At 42.1% G+C, this 22,436-nt stretch overlaps 1 protein-coding gene across 10 annotated transcripts in view; it reads right to left on the bottom strand.

Annotated features, from left to right (window-relative positions):
* Positions 1-22,436, bottom strand: part of TANC1 (tetratricopeptide repeat, ankyrin repeat and coiled-coil containing 1) — a 229,698-nt gene that overhangs the window by 198,650 nt on the left and 8,612 nt on the right. Inside the window, exon 1 of one of the 10 annotated variants that reach the window (XM_027591491.2) lies at positions 1,563-1,580. The exons of the other annotated variants lie outside the window; for them this stretch is intronic. The gene's annotated coding sequence lies outside the window, so the exon portion shown is untranslated. Of the gene's footprint in view, positions 1-1,562; positions 1,581-22,436 lie in introns of those variants that run through there. 10 annotated transcript variants of the gene reach the window in all.

Genomic DNA, 22,436 nt, shown 5'->3' with positions numbered 1-22,436 from the left:
CTCCCCAAGAGCAGAGGCCACATGATCCACTGTGAATCCTCGGTGCCTGGCACCCAGGGGTGTCGACAACTTTGAATAAATCAAAGGATGGGTACAGGGGACTCTGCCGTCTGTTCTAAAGTATTTCATTAAATATTTGATTAAAATGTTTACTTAAAAACATCACCAATTAAGATTCATAATCAGCCACTTAACTATGGTGCCGTAGATTTTCTTCCTCTGATCTAGACTGAGAAACATCCCCTCCCCCTGCTTTCCCAGAACAAATATTCCTTTGATGAAAGAAAAAACCAGAAACAAAAACACTACTTCCTCCTCAACCAAAACAGAAAACCCAAAATAGCAAGACAGTTGATGAAAAATATCCAGCTGACACTGGCTTAGGTGGGGATAAGTGCAGTTGTCTGCACTTAAGAGGAGAAAGGGAAGTTTACTTTGGATGGTTATTGGGGGAGGCAATGATATTCAAGTACTAAACAAGAAAGTCGACCAAAATAATAAGTCTCAGGTCTATTTATAAGGCAAGGGAGGAAGAGGAAGTGGGTAACTCCAGTGGAAATTTCCTTCCTTTGTCTACTTTTACTTCAGGTATGTCTTCCACACTAATTTCTCAATCCTAACTTATAATGATTTAATTTATAGGAAGTGATTTCGAAGGGCCCCAGAGAGCTGCAGATGGTACCTCAGGGGCCCATCTGTTTAAGGATGAAAGCTTGGCACACACCATTACATCACCCTGACCTGCCTCAGCAACTTCCTATCCAACAAAATCTAGATGTTTGCTCTGTCAACAAGATATTTGTGTTTGTCCCCTCTGCCTCCGGCTTAGGTTCCTGATTAGTTTAAAAATCATTATGCACCCAAGCTGAATAGGGCTACTGTTAGCAGCTGTAAGGTCCTCTTCTGGGCAAATCCCCAAGTCTGTGGCCTTCAGGGAGTGATTTCTGTCCTTTCTACATAATTACACACTCTCCTGATTGATGAGCTGATCAGTCCTCCTACCCCTGTTCAGAGCTAAAGCCTCCCTCTTCTCGCTCTATTTATTTTCCCAGGGGACCAGAGAGGAGGGAAGAATGGCATAGGCAGGGAGGACTTGGACTCTCCCCAAATAAATGCCCAGGCACTATCCATATACCTGAGCGTTTCACACCGTCCTAGTGTGTGACCCACCAGCCCTTCCCGCTGTCCTGAGAGCTGCCCACATCGGTGAATACCGTGTGAGGTACTGGAACCACATGGCAGGAAAACAGCTGCTATTTCCTGGAGGCTCGCAGACCCGACAACGCCCCAGGGCCCGCAAGCACAGATCCATTTCAGTCCAGCATGGCCTCCTAATCACATGCTACTGTGATCACCGCTGGAAAGCGCTACATACCCTACATCCTCTCTAACCGGTCATCCCCCTCTGTTCTCAACAGGGCACAACCACAGACATAATGTCAACTGTGTGTGCCTAGTAGGCACTGGACAACAGCCTTAGCAGAAATTACATTCTAAACAGGTTTGGGGTTTTTTTTGGCAGGGGGGCAGTACACATTAGTGTACTAATGTTTGCAACTTACTTTGAAATGCTTTTAAAAATAAGATGGATTGGGCGCCTGATTGGCTCAGTTGGTTAAGCGACTGCCTTCGGCTCAGGTCATGATCCTGGAGTCCCGGGATGGAGTCCCACATCGGGCTTCCTGCTCAGCAGGGAGTCTGCTTCTCCCTCTGACCCTCTTCCCTCTTGTGCTTTCTATCTCTCATTCTCTCTCTCTCTGAAATAAATAAATAAAATCTTAAAGAAATAAAATAAAAATAAGATGGATTGATGGGTAGGCAAGTAATAAAGCAGACCACAAAATCTTAATTGTTGAATCTAGGTGGTGGGTATGTGGCTGCTCACTGTACATTTCTTTCAACTTTTCTTTACATTTGAATGTTTTCATAATTAAATGTTGAGGCGGAAAATTTTAGTGTCTTTTGAAAAAATTAGTCAAATTCCAGATCTCATCTGGGTTTTTCTAGTTTTTCCACAAACGTCCTTTTTCCACTCCAGGATCCCACTTTGTAATTACTTATCACATCTACTTAGTTTTCTCTGTTCTGTCAGTTTCTCAGTTTTCCTTGTTTTTCATGACTTTGACAGTTTTGAGGAATACTGATCAAGTACTGTGTATTAAATCTCTCAGTTGAGATTTCCTGTTTTTTTCACAATTAGACTGCAGTTGGTAGGGGAAACCAGAGAGGTAAAGTGCCCTTCTGGTCACATTATAATAAGGGCACATGCTAACAGCATGACTGCTGGTGATGTCAACCTTGATTATTCGGTTAAGCTAGTGTTTGTCGGTCTTCTTCACTGTAAGTTTACCTTTCACCCTTTCCACACTGTATCCTTTAGAAGTGAGTCACTAAAGTCAGCCCACACTCAAGGGAATGAAATATATTAAGCCCCAGTTCCTGAAGGGGTAAGTGGAATTAACATAAATTTGGAACTTTTCTATGAGGAGGATGTCTCTTCCCCTTCCCTTGTATAAACTCATTTATATTTATTTTATACTTGGGGTTGTAATGCAGTACCACACTATATTGTTGCTCAAATTATTCCAGCTTTGGCTATTTGGGGCTCTCTGAGTTTGTTCCTAAGTCCTTTTAAATGTTTCTGAGTACTTCCTAATTTTCTAATACAAGATGCTCTAGACCTATAATTATCTATTTTTCAAGGAGCCCTGGTTATTTTTATTAAAGAATGGTATTTAGAAGCCAAAATTTGGGTATGTTGCTGCAACTAGGGTGTCACTGCTTCCAAGCCCTCTCAGTGGTCAGATAAAGGAAATACATGTATGTCTAATAAACCACATATGCATACACATCTCTAACGATTTCTGTGTCTATATGAAGCTAAACCTAATTCATACAGATGTCTCCAACTCTAATCCAGTACCACATGGTTCACTGTAGCCTTATGCCCTGGCTGATGTAGAACTCCCCTCTCCAACAGTAAGAAAGCTGGCTCCCAGCATCCACCATCCATGTATTCATTTGTTCGACCCCTGAATACATGTAAAGCAGCTTCAGAATTGCTAACCTATACTCCATGAGAAACAACCTTACCAACTACAATACAGTGTCTACTCAAAACACCATTTTCCAAAGTTGTCAGGTTCATGCTTTTTGTCCCGCATTCCTTTCAGTGAGGTTTTGTCATACAACTGCAATATAGGTAGATTCTTTTGTCAAAGTCTGCATTCACCTGGGACACACACCCACACACACATGCCTCTCCAGTTTTTTGCTTTTAATTTGTATATAGTTCTTGCATAAAATTATTTTTCTTTTCCACCTGTACTGATTTTTGACAAATAAAGCTGTAAGATATTTATTGTACACAATGCGATGTTTTTTTGTTTTTTTGTGTTTTTTTTAAGATTTTATTTATTTGAGAGAGAGAGAATGAGAGATAGAGAGCACGAGAGGGAAGAGGGTCAGAGGGAGAAGCAGACTCCCCGCTGAGCAGGGAGCCCAATGTGGGACTCAATCCCAGGACTCCAGGATCATGCGAAGGCAGTCGCTTAACCAACTGAGCCACCCAGGCGCCCGCGATGTTTTGATATACATACATTATTAAAGGATTACCCCCGAGTTAACATATCCATCATTCCACATATTAACTTTTTTTTTTTTTGGTGAAAACTTTAGGTTTTACTTTCTCAGCAAATTTATTTCAATTACATATAAAACAGTATTATCAACTATAGTCACCATGTTATACACTAGATCCTCAAACTTTACTCATCTTTTTTTTTTTTAAAGATTTTATTTATTTATTTATTTGTGACAGACAGAATGAGAGAGAAAGAGAGCACATGAGAGGGGGAGGGTCAGAAGGAGAAGCAGACTCCCTGCTGAGCAGGGAGCCCGATGTGGGACTCGATCCCGGGACTCCAGGATCATGACCTGAGCCGAAAGCAGTCACTTAACCAACTGAGCCACCCAGGCGCCCCAAACTTTACTCATCTTATAACTAAAAATTTGTCCTATTTTGCCAAACTCTATTTCCCCCACCCCCCCATCCACTACTTTTCTACTTTGAGTTTGACTTTTTTTCTTTAGAAATGATTTCACATATAAATGATACCATGCATTGTCTGTCTTCCTCTGACTTATTTCACTTAGCATAATGCCCTCCAGTTTCCTACACATTGTCAAGAGGACACAATTTCCTACTTTTTTAGGGCTGAATATCATTCCAGTGTGTGTGAATTTTTTTTCTGTATGCATTCATCCACTAATGGACACTTAGGTTGTTTCCATAAGTTTAGTATCTATTTTATATAAATAATCTATTTAAATACCTGACATCCCTCTCTATTAGTATACATGTTTATTTGATCCTTAGTACTTTAATATTTATTTCTGAGAGGACCCCAAACAACTAGGACAGTCCCAAACCATGGAGAATACTTGGACACTAATAAAATAACAGATTCTACAAATTCATTTTTTTAAACTACTGTATTAAGTTGATTTTAATACAATTAAGTTGTTGGAAGTCTTTCAATAAAACTAAGAAAGGAGAGGAGTGCCTGGCTGGCTCAGTTGGTGGAGCATGTGACTCTTGATCTCACAGTTGTGAGTTCAAGCCCCACACTGGGCATGGAGTCTACTTCATAGAAAATTAATTTAAAAAAAAAAAAAAAAAAAGAGCGCTTGAGTGGCTCAGTCAGTTAGGCGTCTGACTCTTGATTTCAGCTCAGGTCATGATCTCAGGGTTGCGAGATTGAACCCCACATAGGGCTCCTACTAGGCAGGGGGCCTGCTTAAGATTCATTCTCTCTCTCTCTCTCTCTCTCTCTCTCTCTGTCTCTCCCCCTCTTCCCTCCCTCCTTCTACCCTTCCCTCCCCTTTTCCCACTGCCCCTCCCCACCCAAAAAATAATTAATTAAAATTAAAATTAAAAAGCTGTGGAAGGAGAATGTTCACTGCAGTGTTATTTAAAATTCAATAATAAGTAGTTTAAAAATTGTTATACCTATAGGCTGGCATATGCCTAATACACAATCATTACAAATCACTTGTAAAATACATATTAATATAATATACACCATGTGTATGTAAAACAGCAAACTAGATAATAAAAAGTACACGTCATTTAACATACATATCAATGTGCATGTGTGCCTATAAAAAGAAAACACTGAAGAAAGGAAAACACACCAAAAGATTATTTTTTAAGTTCCTTTTTTTTTTTTAAGATTTTATTTATTTATGTGACAGAGAGACACAGCAAGAGAGGGAACACAAGCAGGGGGAGTGGGAGAGGGAGAAGCAGGCTTCCCGCGGAGCAGGGAGACCGATGCGGGGCTCGATCCCAGGACCCCAGGGATCACAACCCAAGACCAAGGCAGACACCAAACGACTGAGCCATCCAGGTGCCCCCCCCTTTTTTTCTTAAGTTAACAGTAAAGCAGAGAAGGCTGTTTGCTGTGTAGGAAACTTTATAGAGGATTCTTCTAAGACACTAGGTGTTGGACCAGACAAAGAGGAAGAAACAAAATCAGGAGTGTGTCCTGAAGGTCCACACTGCATCTAGGTAGGAGATGTAAAGAAAAGCAAGCAAAAGGCACAGCTGGTGGGTGCCCCCTGGTCAGCCATAATCAAAGACAAGGACAGTGGTGCCTATGCTAATATGTTTACCACGGACAGAAGTACAGAGTGGAAGTGAGCACTGTCTGGGAAACATCCTGAGTGAGGCCTTAGCAAAGCCTTAAAGGACAGGGAAGATTTAAGTGAAGAGAAGAAGGGGGAGGCAGTGTGAATGCAGACAGGTGTTAATAAGACGACCTATCCACCTGGAAGTTTTCTCATTATCCCATCCTATAAGAACCGAAGGAAGATCCTAAGCAATTCCAGCCATTTTGGGACCTTCTGGCTATCTGCCTTCTGGCCAAGTGCTTGGGGGGGTGGGTGGGAGGACTACCCAATAGGATCTGGTTAGCCTGTAGCAGATTTGATAACATTCAGGTGGCTGATAACAGGATTATCATTATCAAACATGGGTTTTCAAACATCATTTTTACATTGGAATTTGCACTCCATCCCTACAAATCTTTTTTTTTTTAAAGATTTTATTTATTTGATGGGGCGCCTGGGTGGCTCAGTTGGTTAAGCAACTGCCTTTGGCTCAGGTCATGATCCTGGAGTCCTGGGATCAAGTCCCACATCGGGCTTCCTGCTTGGCAGGGAGTCTGCTTCTCCCTCTGACCCTCTTCCCTCTCGTGCTTTCTATCTCTCGTTCTCTCTGTCTCTCAAATAAATAAATAAAATCTTAAAAAAAAAAAAATAAAGATTTTATTTATTTGAGAGAGAAAAAGAGAGAGAGCGTGCACAAGGGAGGGGGGTGCAGAGGGAGAGGAAGATGCAGGCTCCCTAATGAGCAGGGAGCCCAACATGGGGCTTGATCCCAGGATCCTGAGATATGACCTGAGCAGAAGGCAGAGGCTTAATGGATTGAGGCACCCAGGCAGTCCCAAATCTTGCTTTTTAAAATAAAGACAAACACTGGTAACCATCCATTACACTGAAAAGTTCAATGGCAATAATGACTGAATTCCAGCTTGTCAAAACATTTCAGTGCACAACACCGTGCCCACCAGCTAGCTAGCCAGCTCCAGCTAGGACCATATCACACACAGGTGTAAACAGAGAGAGAGAATCTTCATCTCAACCGTAAGAGCGCAGGAGGAACCTATGTGCTGAACATTTAACTGGACAAGGATCAGACGTTTCATGCACTCTCTGTGTCTTCACAACCAGGAAGGCAAGGATTGGTCTTGGAAATGGTCACTCAGTGTGGAAATGGCAGAACTCCAGTTCACACTCTGCTCTGTCCAGCTCCAAGCCTGTCATCTTTCTAAGACTGGTGTCATCTGTTCCAACAAACTTGAAAGCAGACTTAAACACACCTTTAGTATCACTCCTTTAAAAAAAAAGAAGATATATGGCCCATTTTCTCCTCAGAATAATAGCTCTTTTATGATGTAATTCATATATAATGCCAAGAATTCAATTTTAAAATCTAAAGTATATCAAGTCCCAATACAATAAAGTTGACCAGATAGGATTTAGCAAAATAACATTACAAAGCCCACAAATAAGTCAACTTGATTACAACTTTTTTTAGATGATTGCAAATCTAAAATATTAAAAACATTTTTCAATATGAAGATCTCAAATGGAGATATGAGCATCAAGACTGATTTTTTTTTCATTCTCAGTGAGAACTAATGTAGTTTGTATTCTAAAATGTATTGCCCTGTTCCTCCCTACCACTTCTCCCCTTCCACTCACTCTCCCCTCCCCACAGAGATCCTGCTTCTACACTTAATTACAAAACAATGAATCTATTCTGTGATCTATAAACCATGAAGTAAAAAAGGTTAGGACCCACTGATAGTTTAATCTCCATTGTCCTAAGATAGAAACCCTCTTGAAAGTTTAAACTAGATATGTCAAGTACACTAGAGTTACTTTGCCCAAACCACTCGAAAAGTTTTTCTAATTAAAATGATTTGATTTCTTCAGCACTCTTTAAGTGATTTAGAGTGATAATGTCAAATGCTGTAGATGTTTGGAACATCACTGTCAAACCTTAGTACATTCATTCACACAGGAGACACCAAATGCTATTTGTTATGGAGTAAATGCAAGTCAGGACAAAAGACAATGTCTTCTTGCTCTCTCTTCTCTCTAGACAAACCAAAGGAGAATTTTAGTAACAATTTTTTAAAAATTTAAGAAGAAAATTTAATTTGGAGCACCCAGGTCGCTCAGTCAGTTAAGCATCCAACTCTTAATTTCGGCTCAGGTCATGATCCCAGGTTCCTGGGATCGAGTCCCACATCGGGCTCCCTGCTCCGCGGGAAGCCTGCTTCTCCCTCTCCCATTCCCCCTGCTTGTGTTCCTGCTCTCGCTATCTCCCTCTGTCAAATAAATAAAATCTTAAAAAAAAAAAAAAAAGATTCTCTCTCTCTCTCCCTCTCCCCCTCCCCTCCCCCTGCTTGCACACACATGCTCTCTCTCTCTCTCAAAAAACATAATTAGGGCACCTGGGTGGCTCAGTCGTTAAGCGTCTGCCTTCGGCTCAGGTCATGATCTCAGGGTCCTGGGATCGAGTCCCACATCGGGCTCCCTGCTCGGCGGGAAGCCTGCTTCCCCCTCTCCCACTCCCACTGCTTGTGTTCCTGCTCTCACTGTCTCCCTCTGTCAAATAAATAAATAAAATCTTAAAAAAAATAATTAAAAAAATAAAAATAAAACATGCAGAATACCAGGATGAAGCATGTAAATGGTTCCTGTATTAGGAAAAAATAGTATAGAGGTAATTTTTTAAATAGGGAAAACTGTTCAATCCCACCACCCAAAGATCTTCCAGACTTTTTTCTACATACACAGCCCATTTAAAGGGGGTTACAACCTGCGCATAGCAGACCCTCAAATGTGTCAGTTACATAATGCATACTTTGAAGAAAAAAGCATTAATGCAGTTACGGCATGCATACTACTCAATAGCCTGTTTTTCAACTTAACAGTAGATAGAAAACATCTTTCTACATCACCCTATTCACTTCCCTCTTACTCTGTACAAAGTTGCTTATTAATTCTATTGTATGGGTGACCAAGTTTATCACCAAGCTCCTTTTGAGGTAAATATTTGGTTTCCCCACTTTTTTGCTATTAACCAATATTGCAGTTAATATCCATGTAATATAACTTCATATTTATACAATTATTTTCTTAGCATAAATTTCTAGAGCTAAAATTTCTAGGTCAAAGAGCTGGCATTTTTTTTTTTAAGATTTTATTTATTTATTTGACAGAGAGACAGCGAGAGAGGGAACACAAGCAGGGGGAGTGGGAGAGGGAGAAGCAGGCCTCCCGCTGAGCAGGGAGCCCGATGTGGGACTCGATCCCAGGACCCCGGGATCATGACCTGAGCCGAACGCAGACAACTGAGCCACCCAGGCGCCCCGAGCTAGCATGTTTTAAATTAGCACACCGAAAGACTGCCCTCCAGAAGTGTTGTCCCCATTTATTCCCCCAACACTGTATGAGAGTATTCATTTTCCCATCACCCTTCCCAACACTGGCATTATTCTTTTTCATCAAACCATGAGGGAAAAAAGTTATACTAGCATTGAATAAGCCCCTACCATGTGTCAGGCACCATCTTAAAAGCCTTATGTGTACTATGATAGCCCTGCGGAGGTAGGCACCCACATACACTTTATACCTGCTTAACTTATTATAAACTAATGCCCAGAGATGTTAAGTAACTTGCCCAAGGTCATACAGCTTGCCAAAGAGGCTGCTGGGGTTTGAGTTCAGTTCACCCGCTGCGGGAACACACTAGAGCAATTTTTTTCAAGAAGGTCAAAATCCCCTTCACTCATTCTAAATGGAACCCCGCCATCTCTTTCCCAGCAAAACCTACTGAAAACTCTGATTTCAAGAATAGTGGAAAGATGGCTGGGTCAGGAGAAGTCAATTCAAGGTTGAGTTCAGCCACTTAAGGTTGCTGCTACATGAGTTTGGGAAGGTTGAGTTCAGCCACCCACAGGTTGCTGCTACGTGAGCTTGGGAAGGTTGAGTTCAGCCACTTACAGGCTGCTGCTACATGAGTTCGGGAAGGCTGAGTTCAGCCACTTACAGGCTGCTGCTACTTGAGTTCGGGAAGGCTGAGTTCAGCCGCTTACAGGCTGCTGCTACTTGAGTTTGGGAAGGCTGAGTTCAGCCACTTACAGGCTGCTGCTACGTGAGTTTGGGAAGGCTGAGTTCAGCCACTTACAGGCTGCTGCTACGTGAGTTTGGGAAGGCTGAGTTCAGCCACTTACAGGCTGCTGCTACGTGAGTTTGGGAAGGCTGAGTTCAGCCACTTACAGGCTGCTGCTACGTGAGTTTGGGAAGGCTGAGTTCAGCCACTTACAGGTTGCTGCTATGTGAGTTTGGGAAGGCTGCTTAACCTGAATCTCTTTCTTTGGCTGAACACTGTACATATCTGCCATCTCTCCCTTAAAATGCTGTTGTAAAGCCCAAAAGGAACATCCATTCCTTCAAAACTACTTGCTGAGCCCTTTCCCTGTGCCCTGCAGTCTGGTGACAGAGGGGCCATCGTAGCTCCGAGAATATAAGAAGAGATGAACATCAACCCAGAAAACCAACACACCTCTGACAGAGAGCACGTAAGCATGAGTGAGTCACAGGGGCCACAGGGAAAGGAACCACAGCATTCCCCAAAAAAATAGCAGTTTTTCAAAAAGATAAGGAGAACAATTACACAACACTGGGAAAACACGTGAAATCCTATAAACAGAAAAGTCCATTAAGTAAATGTATGTTTTAGTTGTATTTTTCACAAAGGCATAGACAAAGAATGGAGGGAATAAAATCATAGATGTTGCATTAAACAAATAATAGTCTTTTCTCTCCTTTTCCAAACTTTACAAAGCATCATTTAACATTTATAGTTCTTAAAACATTTTAATTGCTATGAAAGTGATTAATTTTGACTGAAATAACGTATGTGAAAGTGGGAAACTCTAAAACACCCCATGAATGGTATTATTGTCAGACCATGAAATAATCTAGCATTCTGCCTAAGAGCATTACAGTGCAGTAGCCCAAGTTATTTTTACACGGCTGCTTGGTTTCTGCCTCACCTGATAATGTACAACATTAGTCATTTCTTTACAGTATTTTCCTTCTTTAAAGAATGCATGCATGTGGAAAAATAGCCAAATGGAACAAAAGGGTCTTCAGTAAAACGTAGGCCTGTCCTCCATCCCAGACCTCCACATCCCTCCTAAAGGCAATCACTGCTTACATATACAGATATGTACTTCCAAAGATACCCTATGCATATATATCTTTTTCATTTATTAATATTCTCGGAAGTTTTTCCTTAAGAGCACAAATAAACTGACCTCATTCCTTTAACACCTGCAGATCACTCTCTTATACAGATGCACTGTAATCTATTTAATTCAGACTTTGTGCTATAAAAATGCCTGACAATGCTATTAAACACTATTTATGTAACTCTTTTTCCTTACATTTTTATTTTCCATCCTAGCAAATTTTACATCTTCTAAGTTTCTGAGCAAGGCCCATCAGGCTCTCCAGGCTCCGTTCCCAGTACCTCCTGCTTCCAACCAAACCCAGGCTGGGTATAGTTCCCCTAAATACTCCATGCATTGCTCATGCTGTTGCTCCTAGCTACAACCCATCCTACCTTCCTTTGCTTGGTTAATTCTTACTCAGTCCTTCAAGAGAGGGCTTAGCTATAACCTCCTTCCAGAAAGAAAGGATCTCCCAACCCTCAGGGCAGAGGAAATGCTCCTATGGTTGGCTTCCCCCACAGCCTAGGCCTTGCAATTATCCCCCTCAGAATGAATTTGTACAAGTCAGCCCCAGCCATTAGATTTTAAATTTCTCCAGGAAAGAAAACACTGCATTAATTTTTGCCCTGCCAGAGTTTAGCACAATATCTGGCACACTAAATATATTGAATACCACTGAATCAAGCTAGAATGAAAAAGGAAGCTCCTTAACACCTATTAGGTGCCAAATCCTACTCTAGATGTAGTACACAAACATCACTTCTCCCTGAACACAATGATACCCAGTTTACAGATGAAGAAACCAAGGCCCTGAAGTTAAGAAACCTGTCCAAAGGCATTAAGGGACAGCTAAAATTTGAAACCAAGTCTCCTTTACTCCAGAATCATTGATCTTTCCATTCTGCTGTTGGCCACATGTTCTGATGCTGAAAGTTCAGTTGAGGAGGTCAAATATGCAGTCCTGAAGGGTAGGACACCTTCTTAACTGTTGTGGGTAAGTCCCCCCCAAAAGTCAGCCAAAAGCAATCTAGAATACAGGACTAAAATAGCAGAAAACAAAAAGGAGGTTATGAACAAGCAAATCTTGTCTACAGCATCCACAAATGTGCACTTTGCACACTCAGGCAGGGTCTTTTGGGAGCCATTCAAAATAAAGAGGACAAGCCGACTTAAGCAGCCCCAATATCCCTGCTTAATCCCACCAGCTTGCTCTCCCAGGGAGCACTGTCTGTTTCTCTCCCCACCCCCAACTCCGCAGCATCTATCCACAGTCCCCATACCACTGGCTAAAACTGACCTTTGGGCCTGCACCCATACAGGATTTAAAAGCTGACCAATTTTGCACAGAATGAGCCACCCCTGGAAAGGGCCATGTGTGGGTGAGGGGCAGGACAGAAGGCAGATTGCAGGAGCAGGCACCAGGGTCCTCCTGTAAACCTGCTAGGAGACCCAGGGCCGCAGATGAACCCTCATCTGCAAGCTGAGCAAAGAATGCCTGCTCCTGAGGCCTTTAAGAGTATGAAATCAGACCATCTAAGAATAACCATGCAGCACAGAGTCTGACACCTAGTCAGTGACTGAACAAACCAATCAGAGAACAAACGGACCCCCTCCTATGCGCTCCACCAAGACAGGGATAAGAAAAAGGGGTGGGGAAGTCCTATAACTAACAGAGGAAGTAGGAATGGCATTTAGCAAAGGTGGGAACACAAGAAGAAGCCACTCCTCCCTCCCACACATGAGAAAAATGAACCATTCAGCAGCAAGCAGTTAATGAACCCAAACCTTACTCACTAGGAGAGACAAAGCAGCAGAAATTATCCCAATGATCACCAGACACCAACACAAAAGACACACAGGCTGAAAATAAAAACCAAAAAACCCTTTCTCTATTATCAGCCCCGACCAAACGAGAATGCCCACCTCTTTAGGAAAGGTAGAATATGGTAGGTAATGGTTAAAAAGAAATGCACTGCATAGTCAGCCCTCAATACACTGCCGAGTGGAAGAAGCAGGCACGGAAGGTATGCTTAACGAAGCACATTCCCAGATCTTACACTCCCTCCCAAGATTAAGGGAGTTAGGCCTAGGTGTTTTGACCTTATGTCACTCAATTCTCAAAACAACCTTCAAAAGTACTCACATTCCCAAGTCTCAGAAAACAAGCTCAGGGAAGCTGGGTAACAGGCCAGGGTCGCCTTGAGACCAAGTCACGCTTAGGTCACACTGACTTGGGACCTGAACCCAGTTTGTCTGGCTTTAAAGCCTTCACTCACCAAAAATAGGGATGGGCAAAATGGATAAAGGTGGCCAAAAGATACAAACTTCCAGTTATACAGTAAGTCCCAGGATGTAAAGTACAGCATGACCATAGTTAACAATACTGTATCGCATACTTGAAAGTCGCTAAGAGAGGGGCGCCTGGGTGGCTCAGTCATTAAGGGTCTGCTTTCGGCTCGGGTCATAATCCCGGGGATCGAGCCCCACATCGGGCTCCCTGCTCGGCGGGAAGCCTGCTTCTCCCTCTCCCACTCCCCCTGCTTGTGTTCCCTCTCTCACTGTGTCTTTCTCTGTCTCTAGGCTGGGGTCATGACTAATAACAGTCTAATGACCAGTTGGTTGATACGGTTTAAAGCCCAGATTTCAAAGAGTTGAGTACTTTTCAGTGAACTTTTTTTCCAGCTTTATTGAAATATCATTGACTTATATATGCAAGTTTACGGTATACAGTTGTGATGATGTGATGTGTGTGTGTGTGTGTGTGTGTGTGTGTGTGTGTGTGTACACACACACATACGTATTGCAAAATGATTACCACAATAAGGTTAACATCTCCATCCCCTCATAGAATTGACATTTCTCTATGTGTGTGCTGATAACATTTAAGATCTATTTTTTTTATTTTTTTTAAAGATTTTATTTCTTTATTTGAGAGAGAGAGCATCCGCGCACAAGCAGAAAGGAGGGGCAGAGGGAGAAGGAGACTCCCTGCTGAGCAGGGAGCCTAATGTGGGACTTGATCCCAGGATCCTGAGCCAAAGGCAGATACTTAAGGCTGACTGAGCCACCCAGGTGCCCTAAGATCTACTTTCTTAACAATTTCAAACACATAATATAGCATCATGAATGCAGTCACCATGCTGTATATTAGGCCCACATTCAGTGTGACTTTCTGATCTGTGACCACCTAGGCCATCCGCAGGCAAACCAAGAGCCCCAGTTCATTATTCCTCACTCTCCACCTGCCAGGTTCCCTCCTCCAACCGCTTTTTCATAAGCAAGGAAAATACTCATAATCTAATTTCCCTAGAAATCTCTTGCTCCAAAAGTCCACTTAAAAGGCAAAAAAAAAAAAAAAAAAAAACCTAATGGGGGGGAGGGGTTTGCTACTTTTGAGTATTTAATCCAAATAACTAAAAAACAACTTTGACAAAATTAAATATGAATGTATGAACGTCCCTAAAAACAAGCAATTTTCCAAGGTGTTGGTTCTTACCAGAGGTCAACATCATATCGTTTAAGAAGCTATTGAAAGCCCCCCCCCGAAAAAAGTGAAATGAAAAGACAGCCTAGGCCACACAAAGCCAAACATTCTGAATAGTCGGATCCTGTTGCGACTTGCCTGGCTCAGTCCGGGATCCCAGGCTCTTGATAGAAACGCAGATTGCCAACCCTCACTCCAAACCAACTGGAACACCAACAGGCAGGGTCTGGAAAGGGTCCTTTGGATTAAGTGCACTATAGCACCATTTAGGACCGGGGGCTCCAGGAGGAAGGCTCATTACCCATCTCCTCCTACAGACGTTCTAGTCCAAGCCTACCCAAAGGACTTCAAGGAGCTCCTACAGGGAGGCTAGGAAGTGCTTCAAGAACCAAATTTCCAACCGGCCATAGGGAATTTCCAAATGGGTATCCCTGAGGAGCCCCAAACCCTGCCCCTCCCCTCCTCAGTGAGGCCTTGGTCATGGGTATCACCCATTGTGCACACCTTGCTGCCCGCCTGGAAACAGCCTTGCCCTCCACCTTGAGTCAGCGGCTAAGCAGTCCTTCTCTGTTCTGGAAGAAGCTTCCACTCTGCTGCAAAAATCATCTCCCATGCTCACCCTTTCTTGTGTTCTCATTCCCTCTGTTGTAAAAGCATGGTGGCACAGGACTGTCAACGCGAGTGCAAATCTTGGCGGAGCCAGGTTACTTTGAGCCCCTTTACTTCTCCGCAAAATGCTCAACAGCGTTCTATGAAAAGTGCTCTGCAACAATGACATGAGCGAATGCACCCAAAATGCACAACAAAAGGTACTGAACGGACATTAGTTCTCTTCCTCCCACTAACGCAGGCCCCAAACATCATCTCTCACCTGACCTACTTCAAAAGCCTCATAACAGAGAGCCCTACCGCCCATCTGTCCCCGAGCCAGTCTCTCCTCCAAACCACCGTCACCTAAGCTTTTCTCCGAAACACCGCTCTGATCACATCATCTCCCTGCTTTCAAACCTTTGACAGCTATCACTTGCTTTACAGGATCAAGTCCATACTTCTTAGCCTAGCATGCAAGGCCTTTTGCAATCTGGCTCCTTCCTCCCTGCCACTGCACCCAAATGCCAAGCACCATCTGTTCTAGTAACAATACCCCAAACATGACTTGTATTTCCACGCCTCCCTGCCTCTGCTGCTAGTGCTCCTTTCACAAAAAGCCCCTCCCCCTCTTCCCCGCCTGGCAAAGTGCAACGCATCCTTCACCCCTCCCAGAAGTCCTCCCCAGCCACCAACCCCTCCGCTTCCTGCTTCTCTTCCTCCTCCTCCTCCTCCTCCTGCCCGTCCTTCTCTACTCTCCCGCTGCACCCCTGCCTTCTCTCATTTGTACTATGTACGCACTTGTCTCCTCAGACTGAGGCACAGAGCGGGGCCTCAACCTCAGAAGGGCACAGTGACAGCCCTCAAGTAGTATTTGTTGGTAAAATTAGGGACACCTGGGTGGCTCAGTCAGTTAAGCGTCTGTCTTCGGCTCAGGTCATGGTCCCGGGGTCCTGGGATCAAGCCCCACATTGGGCTCCCTGCTCAGGGGGAGTCTGCTTCTCCCTCTCCCTCGGCTTGTCTCCCTGCCTCCCCCCGCTTGTGTACTCTCTCTCTCTCTGAAATAAATAAATAAAATCTTAAAAAAAAAAAAGGAAAAATTACTGCAAGACTTCCACCAAATGAAAACAGTGTCTAATCTGTCAAACAGTTCACACCTTCATGGTCACTTTTTACTTCTAAAACTCATAAGGATATTATATTCCTTGAGATAGCGAAGATGGCTCTTAAACGAAGGAAAAAAGTCCTGTGAAGGTGAAATGTCCTTATAAGTTCTGTCTGCTTAGAACTCAATCACTATCCCTCTAAAAATGACATCCTCTCCCTTTTTCCACGATGGGAGAGGGAAATCTCGCTCTCTGATTCTGGCTTGACTTTCGGTATGTGGAGCTGGACAGCTTAAGGAGTCCCTCTTGCCTAAAGAAAACATTTCAGAAAGGAAGGGATAAACAAAACTGTTACTTAATGGTAGGGAAAAAAGTGTAACAAGCTCAAGTGCACGGGACTTGAGTGCCCTTAGGGAATCAGGTTCATTCTCAAAGAACAGGTGCTGCCTGGGCAGAGAGCAGCATGCGCCCTTGTCTTCCTGGGACCTGTTCCTGCACAAGCCATTAACAAAGCCACACGTCCCAAGACTGAGACACAGCTGATTGGAAGAGGACACTTTCTTCCTGGTTTACCCAAATTGCCAAGGAGCCAAGCCCCATAAATGTCTATTTAAGCAGCTTCCAAAACGTGTTCCTTGACTTCTCCCACTCGAAACTTAGGATATAGTAATTCTCCCTTTACATGAGTCTTTAACAGGGAATAGGCCAGGAAGGAGAAACTCCCCTCCTCCCCACTGTGAAGCTCTGAAGCCCTTCAGGGAAGCACTGACCCCTCTCCTCTGCAGGAAGACTGCTCTGTTGGCTGGCAATACCCTGTTCATAAACACACATGCATTACTGGAGTACGGCGCTACAGGCTTACTTCACCTAAGGAAAATAAAGTATATTATTCTAAACCACACTCAAGTGAAAATCTACTGAAGTTTGCAGAGCTTCTCATGTTCTCACAATCCTTAGTAAATAAATGGATTTGTACAACACTGATTTTCATTTAAAACCAGTTTGTTAGCAATATCCTCATGCCAATAATGAAATAGCCTTTTTCTCTGGTTCCTTCTTTATAAATTACCATCTAGAAATGTCCCACTTGTTTGTTCAAAACATTTCATATAAACATCTAATTGTTTTAATATAAACAACCAATTAACTATACAGATTATCTTGAGATCAAGGTCTTATTTGGACTTCCATAAGAAGTACCTTAAAATTAGCACTTTTAAAAACATTCAGAACAAAATAAATAAATAAATAAATAAATAAATAAAAATAATAAAAACACTCAGAACAAAAACTTCCATTCAATTACTGATTCAGAAAGTGGAGCTTAAAAATATGGTTAAGAGAAGAAGGAAGAAGAAGATGTGTTTTGCCACCTAAGAGCCAAGCACCATGCTAAGCATTTATTTGTTTTTTTAAGTTTTTAATTCCAGTTAACAGAGCATGTTATATTAGTTTCAAGTGTACAATATAGGGATTCTGCACTTCCATACATCACTTGGCGCTCATCACAAGTGATGAGCGAAGTGTTTTTGTTTTTGTTTTTTTTAAAGATTTTATTTATTTATTTGACAGAGAGAAACACTGCAGGAGAGGGAACACGAGCAGGGGGAGTGGGAGAGGGAGAAGCAGGCTTCCCGCCAAGCGAAGAGCCCCACGTGGGACTCGATCCCAAGATCAAGGGGGATCATGGGATCATGACCTGAGCCAAAGGCAGACGCTTAACAACTGAGTCACCCAGGCGCCCCAGCGTGAAGCATTTTATATGGGCTCTCACCTTCAGTCTTGGCATGAAGCCTATGAAACAGGATTACTACCCCCATTTTACAGAGAAAAAGAGGTCAAGTAAACTGCCCAGAATCACACACAAAACCACAGTTCACCAGGCTTCAAAGATCATGCTTGTTTCACTAAAACCTATATATTTGTATTTTTAAAAGAGGAGGGAAAAAAGAGAGCACTGTGTATATATTTTTAGTTTACTACTATAGTTCCAAAGTACTTACTATCCAAGGTGCCTTATTATTCACAAGGAAATTTTGATATAGAGACTAGTATTCCTGCCCTCTAAGGGATTAAATCAAGAATGTGCTGGGAACTACCTATGACAGCTACCATTCATCACACAAAGCTTTTTTTTTTTTAAAGATTTTATTTATTTATTTGACAGAGAGAGAGAGCCAGAGAGCACAAGCAGAGGGAATGACAGAGGGAGAGGGAGAAGCAGGCTCTGCACTGAGCAGGGAGCCCGATGCGGAACTCAATCCCAGGACCCGGGATCATGACCTGAGCCGAAGGCAGATGCTTAACCACCTGAGCCACCCAGGCGCCCCACAAAGCTACTTTATATACACCATGCTATTCTTCATTAAGACACACAAAATTTCTTTGAGTTTAATTTTTCCCAGACATACAAGTACTTGGAAGGATATCAAGGGAAAAAAACTTAAATATCAAATTAAATAAGCAAAGTCAGCTACAATAGGAATTTTATTTACATGTCTGAGTTTCCAAGACAATGTACATATAAAATTACGACTCTGAGGGTGTGCTTAGATTTGTAACTGTACTTCAAATTAGCATAAGCATTTATCAGAAAAATATTCTGTTAAAATTTATCCAATAGAGGTAGAATGCATATTCCTAAGTTAATGTGCTTAGAATAAATCTTTATAGTGTTTTACAATAACAACTCAGATACCCTGTCATTCTTTTTTTTTTTTTTTTTCAGATTTTCATTTATTTGTCAGAGAGAGAGTACAAGCAGGGGGAGCAGCAGGCAGAGGGAGAAGCAGGCTCCCTGCTAAGCAAGGAGCCCAATACGGGACTTGGTCCCAGGACGCTGGGATCATGACCTGAGCCGAAGGCAGACACTCAACTGACTGAGCCAACCAGGTGTCCCGATACCCTGTCATTCTGAATAAAATTCAACCACCAAAAATGTTTAATGCTTAAACCACTTTACCCAGTAGGGACATGGTTTATAATGTTAAGATATACTGAAAAATTATAACCATTTAACCAGGCCAACTATTCAGAATAACACCATGTTTCCAACCACAACTGGAAAAAATTAAGCTTGTCCTCCCTTGTTATACTAATAAAATTAATTTCCAAATGAACTCTAAGCCACTACATATATATATAGCATTTATATATATATAAATTACTAAAATTACAATGTCTATTCCCAAATAATAGGGAAAAGCATAGTCTAGAACCTGTTCTTGACCAAAATATTTAACCTGAATTTAAACCAGGCCTTGAGATCTAACCTCTAATTTCTAGAAAATACAGAGGACAAAGGACAAGGTAAACAATACCATAAGGAAACAAATTCAGATACGGGACATCCTACAAGATCTCTTCTAAAAGTCAGAAGGGAGATGGAAGGAGTGGTGAGATAGCATTTTTCTACATTTAAAAAGACTAAAGAGACAAAATCAACAAAAACCCACAGTGCTAATATGAAACCCTTGACTGAATCCCGGTTCCAAGAAAACAGAAATGATGACAAATGCCATCTGGGGGACAATTAGATGACATTAAGAAATCACTGTTAATTTTATTAAAAGTGATAATGAAGTGGTGGGGTTTTTTTTAAGTCCTTAGCTAGAAATGCATACTAAAGTTTGTCAGGATGTCTGGGCTTTGCTTGAAAATATTTCAGTAAATTAGGGGCACCTGACTGGGTCAGTCAGTGGAGCAGTGAGACTCTTGATCTCAGGGTTCTACGTTCGAGCCCCATAGTGGGTGTAGAGATTATTAAAAAAAAAAAAAAATTTCTTTAACCTTGGAAAAAATAAAATAAAATACTTCAGCAAATTAAACCCAACACTGTTATCTGGCAAAGATGCTTTGCAAAAGAAAGTTTCTACAATTCAATGTATTTGGGAAATGCTTAAAACTTTGTTTCCCTCCAATGAGATTCATGATTAGAAATAACGGTGCTCAAAAGTCTTGCAGTTAAAAAGAAAAATATCTATTTTACTTTGGTTAACCCAGATCTTCCCACTTATTTGAACAGAGAGCCTTTTTTCACTGCATAACATCTACTAATTTCCTGATAATCAGTTTCCATGGAACCCCCTTTGGGAACTGCTGCCTTCTCTAGCTAAACTCACTCTGAAATAAGGCTCTCTTAAGTCACATACATGCTCCAAGAACCCTGAATAATAAAATATTCACAACTGCATCTATCTGCAACTTAGGAACCTCTCACTTTTTCTGTATTTGCATCTATCAATAGGTATACATTGACTCTCTAAGTAAACATGTTTTAATTTCTAAGTCAAACTCTTTGTATAAGACAACATTGCCACTGCAAAATTTCCCTCAGTGGAGTTAAATTTTACTTACTCGAATCCATTTCCTTTGAAATCCACAATGGAATAGATTTCAAATTCATAAGTTGTCAAACCACACCATGTTTTCAATTTCAAAACTTCCCTGAGATAGTTTCAAAGGCTCCTCAAACCCTCTCCAATGACTTCTCAGAATAAGGTACTGTAACAAAACACAAAACTAAACAAAACCTGAAATCAAAACTCTTTGATAGTCTTTCAGGTAGTACTCAAAGGCTTCTAACAATTTACCTCAAAGTCGCCCAAATTCCCATCTTTATGTACCAGAAGTGGTCCCGTTATTATAAAAGGGTCTTTTGGATACCTGAACAATTAGATCCCGAGACAGACTGACCTTATCACAAATTCTATCTACTCCATGGCTAAAAGTATAAAAGCAAGCTTTCGAATAATATCTGCAATTCATTTGAGTAAAAAATGTGTCCTATTCCATTTAGAAGCCTCAACACTTAAAAACTCTTTGGGAATACACTTAAAAGAAGACAAAAATGGCTAACAAAGATATCTGAGCAAGAAGTCACTGCTTTAAGGAAACAATAAAATTTGATGTCTCCCTTGCATCTAGGAGGCAATTTATAACATTCAAAACCCTTTCATAGACATTCTGTCATTTGACCCTCAAAACCCTAGAGAGATGTCTGTTTTCCATCATGATAGCATATATCTAACATGGCTCAACTTAAAAGCGAACAACTTGTCAACCCTCAATTATCCTTAGCGTGGAGAAAATAATGGCATATGTAATTCGATTCAGCTGAGCCATGTAAAGTCCATCACCTCCTGTCTCCCAGTGGAGACACTCAGGCCAGACTCTTACCATGGGAGTCCCCCCATGATTTTGCTTGGTGCTACTTGCAGACAGCTAACTGTCCACAGGCATTTAGAGCTTCATACAACCCATCCTCCAGGCCTTGTCTTTACTCCACAGGGTAAGAGACTCTCCTTTGAACTGACTGCACTTGCCTAGTATTGTCTGGTGATGTTTCTGCAGCATCAGCCTACAGAGTTTCCCATGTGTACCCATGTCAGTGTTCCCACATGAAAGGAGAACAATGTCTAACTGTGGACAACACATGTGAGGGCAGACAAAAAAAACTTTGGAATAAAAACGCCCTGGGTTTGGATCCTGGATCGTGTCTTGACCACGTACATTCCTTGACCTCAGATCCCTCATATGTATATGTAACACTCTACCTCCTAAGGTTATTGAGGGCTGGAAGAGAGGAACTCCCCCACCACCACCCCGTCTACCACAGAGCTGAATTTAACAACTGTGGGCTCTGCCTGCCTCCCTTTTCTCCCAGGAAAGGGAAACAAGCAATTTAAAAAACTGACAAAGGCAAGACAGGACCCCAACCATCAAGAAGACTACAACCCAGGGTGCCTGGCTGGCTTAGTCCGTAGACCATGTGATGCAACTCTTGATCTCGGGGTTGTGAGTTCAAGCCCCACACTGGGCATGGAGCTTACTTACAAAAGGAAAGGAAAAAAAAAAAAAAAGCCTACAACCCATAGGCAAAGTAAGCTGGCCAGTAACTTAATAATAAAAGGCAAAAAGAAAAAAACATTGTAATTGTACAAGTAATGTGCTGGGGGGATTAAACAGAAGGAACTAACCATGTAAATGCAGAAGGGGAAGATGAGAAAACTGTTAATAACAAAGCAATATTTGAGCTAGGCCTTGAAGGACAATGAAAACATGGTGGGGGGTGGCACCTGGGTGGCTCTATAGGTTAAACATCTGCCTTCAGCTTGGGTCATGATCTCGGGGTCCTGGGATCCAGCCCCATGTTGGGCTCCCTGCTCAGCGGGGAGTCTGCTTCTCCCTCTTCCTCTGCACCCCACCCCCTGCTCATGTGCTCTCTCTCTCAAATAAATAAATAAAATCTTAAAAAAAAAAAAAAGAAAGAAAGAAAGAAAAGAAAATGTAGTGGGAGATGGGGAGAATGGCCTCCCCAGAGGCAAAATTGATACAAAGAATGTGACAGTTAAGGAATGGGCAGGAGCTGAGTGGCATTTG

Source organism: Zalophus californianus, chromosome 3 (assembly GCF_009762305.2).
Source record: "Zalophus californianus isolate mZalCal1 chromosome 3, mZalCal1.pri.v2, whole genome shotgun sequence".
NCBI lineage: Eukaryota > Metazoa > Chordata > Mammalia > Carnivora > Otariidae > Zalophus > Zalophus californianus.
Note: the sequence above shows the minus strand (reverse complement) of the source record. Positions and strands in the feature narration are given on the sequence as shown.